Genomic DNA, 7166 nt, shown 5'->3' with positions numbered 1-7166 from the left:
AAGAGGAAGAGAGAGAGAGAGAGAGAGAGAGAATGGGAGAGACGGTGGGAATTCAAACCGTGCCGCCGCTCGGCTCGTCGAAGCGATGAGCCCTCGGGGCGGGCGGCGGTCGCTTCGACGGGGAACGGGAGGGAGAAGGGAGCACACCAGGGAAGCACAGCGAGAGAGACGCGCGCGGGTGGCGACGAGGCATGCGACGGAAAGCCGTGAGGGAGCGAGACGGCCTAGCCGTCGTCGGCACGCGCGCCACGAAGCGCGCGTTACCCACACGCGCGCGCGCCCGACTCGCCGAGGCGTGCGTGCGAATGAGACCGTACACGAGGCCTTGTGTGTCATGCACGCGAATGTATGGGTGAGCGAGTGAGCGAGCGAGCGAGAAAATGAGCGTGCGTTGCGTGCGTACGTACATACGTGCGTGCGTGCGTGCGTGCGTGCGTGCGTGCGTGCGAGCGAGAGTGGTGGGTCGATTGGGCGGCCCTCCGATACGTCGACGCACGCCAGCTAAAATCGCAGAGTTTCGAATGAAACGGTCATTATTTCGGCCCGCGTACTTTTTGATTGCATCGAGGGGTTGAGAGGAGAGGTGGGAGACAGCGCGCGTCGCAACGCACGAGGGACGATTAACGGCGCGTTCATGGTAGGTGCTTCGTGTAATGTAATGAAGCCGCGTGCGAAATATCGGATCTCTCCTGCCCCTTTCGAAAAATAAAGGGATAATTAAATCGTTTAATGAAATGCTTTTATATTTGCGTCATATTATTTATAGGGAACCGCGAAATGAGCGGATATACTTTCACTTGAGGCTTGATTTCATGCCACTGGGATTTTAAATCTTATTTCTTAATTTGATGAAACAGAATAATTAAATAATGATCTTGATTGAATTGTATTGTATTACGTATATATAGTGTATAGTGTTACGTGACAAAAAAAAGGTGATATTTATCGCTAAAAATGCAAGAGAGATACATATTGTGTGTGTGTGTGTGTGTGTGTGTGTGTGTGTGTGTGTGTGTGTGTGTGTATATAGGATTGAGAAAGAAATAGTTTGACATATATAAAATATAGCGAAAAAGTGATAGACGAATCTTCATTCTATATAGTCTTCATTAAAAATCTTGAATCATACAAGAAGGGAATATCTTAGCGGTAAACTTTATATAAAATTTTTAAGTGCTTATTGTATGTGTTTACACATCAATGCAATTAAAGACTACTACGCGTTGGAGATTGAAGATTGCGAATTGAAGATTAAAACAAGTATCTACAAAAGCTTAGCGAATTAAAAATTAATACAGTAATTAATGGACAATGAGTGTCATGTAGGAATTCAGTGCTGGTATCTTAAAAATATATTGCACATGAAATCAATATTAACAAATTCCGAAGATTAATATTTGATCAATTAGGTAATTTTAATTTCAATCTATTTCACTCAAATTCGTTGAGAAATGTGCAATTCGCAATTCTCAATCTTCAATATATCTGCTACAACGACTTAACGCAATTGCAAAAAAAAAGAACAGCATTGCATCAAATAAAAACCGTTCTAAATCACACGAGAAGTTCTTCCTCTTTATAGTATATTACAATACGATATCTCGCGATGAGTTTTCCGTATTCTCATACGAGAACGTCAGTTTTTCGTCTCGTGGCTCTTTTTGTCTCGTACGTGGCCAGCCGCAAGTTTCAGCCGAAGCTGATGCGAAACGAGCGGAATCAACGAGCGAGTTTTTAATTTAAAACCCGATTCGCCGTGCGTATACGTTGTTCGCCGCTTTCCACCGCCTTGTATCGACCTGGGGCATCGATAAGCAACGATTCTGCCGTGCATCGCAGCGGAGTCACGGCCGAGCGAGGGAGCGGGATATTTTTTTCATCGTGCCTTCGCCGCGCGTGTTGGGAATAATAACCGCATCCGCGGTTCGTAGCCGTACCGGGGAGATCTCTCCTAGTTAGGTGCGCCTTCGAATAAGGAGGCCGCCTCTTCTTGCTCATCGAACGCTTATACGTTTCTTCTCCTCCCTTTCTTTCCTCCTCGACATCCCCTTTTTTCCGCCCGGAGGCGAGACTGTGACTGAAACTCGCGTGCTGCCTGGCGTTCACACACGGGAGAGTCGATGAAATCGCGCGAGATTCCATGAACGCGAAAGGTCGTTCCGATGCGTGAGAAGTAGTCAAGTTAAGAGGAGAAGGACGAGGAGTGATAGGGCGGACGATTCAACTCCTTACGCATGCTTGTTCAGTAGTTCGTAGCGCTCATCGCGGTGACTTTCTCGGTAATAAGACGCAGCAACAGAAGGAAACTATTTTCTAAGTAATCTTGCCTACATTCACTTCAAGAGTAGCAGTTAAACCGTCGTCCTCTCTTGCCGGAAGACGGCGTCGTCCAGGAAGACGCAGCGTCGAGTCGATTCATCTTGAAAGAACATCACCATGTATCCACAGAAAGAACGATTTTGCTGAAGTATTTAAATATTTAGCTGGACACAGATCTGAGATCTAACTTTGTTAGATCGCCGTTAGATAGAATATAATTATATAAAGCTTTGATGAATTGAAATTTCAGATTCTTCAACAAAATTATTCCTTCCATTTTTTACAATTTTATATGGAAAGACGATTTTGTTTAAAGTATCTAAAAATTTAGCTGCAAATCTAAGAATACTTTTGTTGGACCATGTATAAAATATGTAATTATGTAGAATGCTTAAGCTTTGATGACATCCTGCAAAATGTTTTAACATTCTAATAACCAATTCGAGCGTCTTACATAATTATTTGACGATTCAAACAAAATTATTTTTAAATCTGATTAAAATTCACAGATTCTTAAACAAACCGTTTTTTTTGTGTCGCTTTAAAATTATGCGCTTTCCACGAAACGAGCAACGATGTACAAAACAGTTTGCTGTTGCTAATCATTGGAATCCAATGACTCAAAGTAATGCTTTATGAACCTGTGTTAAACGCAACATGAATGGAAAATGCAAATTTCGTGTTTCCGCGAAATGAAAAACTCATCGGTTTTCAACGACGAATTTTACAAGTCGAAATTCAACGTCTGTTTCATCCAATCCTACAACATCCGCTTTTCCGTTCGATCAACGGAATTTAATGCAAGATTTAATCTCTTAATTGATATTCACTCTGTAATATTCGCGAATCCAGTATATCCGACAAAATTTTAATATTCATATTTTTGCTTAAAGTTAACACAATTTGAACGATTTTTTTCCTCATTTTGAAGATCAAAATCCAAAGAAGATCACCTAACTTAAGATTAAAATGTAAAATTATGAAAAACATTTATTATAAACAATTTTCACGACATATGGCGCATAAATGAGAAATATATTTGAGTCCACTGGATCCGGGAATACCAATTAGGGTTACCTAATCCGGCTCAATCTTTTAATAATCTTTTGTGTTTATCTAATTGCTATCTTTTTTGTCTTAACTCCTTCACTATCTAGCTAACGTAACAGGGAACGATAGTCGGATTGGTCGGATTGAAGTCGCAGCGGGCGATCGCGAGTGCTGCAAAGCGCGGCGTGCACACGGCTTGATTTACGACGAAAACTTTCGGGACACGCCGTAGGCGGTCGGCGGCGGCGGCGGCGGCGCAGCGGCGGTGACGCGGAGAGTCCCATCCCACTGTGGGAATCCCACACAAGGCAAGGCTCGCACGCCGCTGGTTAGATAGATGGACATATATATACTCACATACCGCGCCTCGAGCCGGGCTCGCCGCTGCGAAACGTGCCGTCTGGAACTCGCTTGACCGCACCTACCGGGTGTCGTCGGGAGAACGGAAGACATTCACGGGGGAAACGTCGGCGTTTGTCGTCTCGCGTGCTGCTAATCTCAATGTACGTCGTTCTGTCCTCTTGGTATTCAATAAATAACAAAGATAGAAGGACACTTGTGTCAACTATGCCTTCTGAAAGAAAGGCAATTTGGGTTCAAGTTTTTTCCGTTTTTTTNTTTTTTTTTTTTTTTTATTTGAAATGACACACATCAGCAACGAAATATTTCTACAGTTCGTTTGCTCGCGCTCGCAAGTTTCCCTCGCGACTCTCGACGTGTTGCTCGATTTTAACTGATATTAATATTGCGGGTGTGTGTTACACCTACGCGCGAGAATGACGTCAACGTTAATTTCACCGATCGAGAATTTCCTGCCATTAACGTCTAGGCCACAAAGTTGTACGAATTTTAGAGAGATATATATTCGGATTAACCCGCAAGCAAATAAATCTTCGAAAAAAAAAAATAATATATATATATATATACATATGCATTTCCATATGTTTCGTGTCGTAATCAAGAGAAATATGTTTTATTCTGCCAGAGATTAGAATTCATGTCGGAGTCTGACATTGTGAATCATAGGCTGAATCATAAGGAGATCGATTTTAGAAAATCCCTTTGGATTTATCTGCGCGACATCAATTGATCGACTTATCCGATTCGCAAGTTCCACTCTTAATTTTTGTTTTCATTTAAACACGCAAGTAACAAAAATCAACATAAGACTCATTTTTTATAATAATAATAAATTTTATTATAATAATACTAATAATATTAACAATAATAATTTTATTAAGATGTAATGACAATAAAAGATACTACATAAAAAAGGATTAATTTTAGGAAGGATTTAAAGAATTAATTTAAAGTTGCATAGAAAACAAAGTATCAACAGTTTATCAATTTAAAATTAGACCAAGAGAATGTAATAAAAAAATAAAAGTTTCGATACTAGCAAACTAAAAATCTATAATGACATATAAATTTAGTTGACAAGTAGCATAAGTTCAAAATTAGGAAAAATGTGTTTGTTATAAAAGTAGAAAGTATTAAGAATGTTAATGATTTATCAATTTACTTTTATTTTGTTTTTATGTTCATAAAAAATAAAAATAAATTTTACATCATAAATAAAATGACCATAAAAAAGTTTAACTTAAGTCTATTTCAGATATTTTTACAGTTACTTTATTTATAATGTAAAATTGATTTTTTATGAATACATAAAAACGAAATAAAAAGTAAATTAAATTGATAGATAAAACAAACGTATGCTTGTTAATATTTTCTACTTCTATAACAAACGTATTTTTCTTAAGTTTGGACTTATGCCATTTGTCAATTAAGGGGCTCGTATGATGAAACAATTTGAATACGATATAATTTCGACGCCTATTTCAAGCCGTAGAAGGTGTTATATCGAGAAAAACATAAAGAAAGGTTTATGTCAAGAAATGAATGAAAAGTGGTCTACTTCGCATAAAGTGTGAAGATCGGCCTATGTCGGAACGCATACGAAGTATTATATCGAGAAAATGAGAAGAACGGTTCAAGCCAGTTCAAGTCGTATGAAATTAAAGAAGAGGTTATATAGCGTAATATATTTTCTTCCCATAAATTTTATAGTGATGTGACTGAGAACAGGAATCATCTTGATTTTCAATCTTATCCTATTTCTCGCACTTATTTATTCATATATTATTGTATTTAATTTTCTGTAACTAAATTTGTGTAATTCATGTAGTAAATATTGTGTAGTAAATATTGTGCTATATAGACCCTTCTAATTTTATGTGACTTGAACTTTATATGACGTTCTTCTTATTTTCTCGATATAAACTGTACTTCGTATGCGTTCCGACACAAACCGGTCTTCACGCGAAATAGACCGCTTTTCATTCATTTCGAACCTTTCTTCACGTTTTTTTCGTTATAACACTTTCTACGGTTCAAGCGTTGATCTACTCTCTTTCTCTCTATTCTAATATATGCAAAACAATATTCTAATTATATGATATTAATAAAAAAAAAAATTCCGGCGGCTCGTCGTGAGAAAACGTTGTCTCGCAGTGTGTACGCAGTGTGTACGCAGTATGTCGCGTATCCACCTATACATACATAAACCACCTACGAAGCGCCGGCACATCGCCGCCACACATAGCGTACACGTATCCGAATCGCCAAGGAACCCACTCACAACGTCAAGCCCATTATTCTCGCAGACACCGGGCGGTCGGTTGGCTGCTTGCTTGCTTGGTCGGTCGGTCGGTCGGTCGGTCGGTCGGTTGGTCGGTCGATCGGTCGGTTGCTCACTCTCGGGAAGCGTGGAACCGACACCCGAGAGCGCAACGACGACGAGAGACACACGAGGAGGAGGAGGAGGAGGAGGAGGAGGAAGGGAACACCAGAAGAGAGAAGACGCCAGAGTAGCAGCCGCGGAGCAAAAGCAACCGAGAAAGGCGAGAGAGGCTATTTTGTTTCCCGCGGCGAAGACCCGCAAGAGCTCTTCGGCGACGAGGCGGATGAAGAAAAAGGAGAAAGAGAATGAGGAGGGACAAGCGAAGACGGAGCGGAGAAAGAGGGAAAGGCGTTCCGATGCTTTTTGCGTGCTCGCGTCGCACCGCACCGCGCCGTACCGTACCATACCGCGATCGTCGTTGTCACGCCGGGAGCCACGCCGAGCCGAGCCACGTCGAGAGTCGTACCATGCCGCGCCGCGGTTAGATCGACCGACGTGGTGGCTAGGCCGAGGCGCGCCCAGGCGGAACTGCCAAGGCCGCGCGTCGCCGCGCCGCGTGTGCGTGTTCGCACGCGGCGACACGCTCCCGGGCGTGTCGTTGATGGTGGCGGTGCACGACCTGCGAGGTGACGGAGCGAATTCACGACGACGGCGGCGAGACATTACGCACCGCGACGAGAGACGAGGCTCATTAACACCGCGTTCTCTCCTTCCTCCTCTTACCTCGTCTTTGCTCGATGTATGTACACGATAGGAGAATGGAAAATAGTGTAACGCATGTGCGTGACCTCGCTTCTTTATTTATATTTAACGAGTGAGAATTCGACCGGTTTTACGTAACTACGTCACTACGACGTGACTCTCGATTACCGATTTTAACCTTTCGTAGCTGGCGCCAAAATCTGTAACGCAGAAGTCTGTAAGATTCATTTATTTGTATTAATTTAAAGGCATGTTAATGAATTTCAGGAAGTAAAAATGTATAACGCGTATATGAAAGAAAATAAAATGCCAAGTTTTAATGGGAGCAATTCAAGTTTGCAAATGTAACGTAAATAAACAATTATACGAATACAATGATACGAATTTGAACACATCGAGAATAAATTCAATT

The sequence above is a fragment of the Atta cephalotes genome (genome assembly GCF_000143395.1).
Source record: "Atta cephalotes unplaced genomic scaffold scaffold00032, whole genome shotgun sequence".
NCBI classification, from domain to species: Eukaryota; Metazoa; Arthropoda; class Insecta; order Hymenoptera; family Formicidae; genus Atta; species Atta cephalotes.
This window is presented reverse-complemented; position numbering follows the sequence as displayed.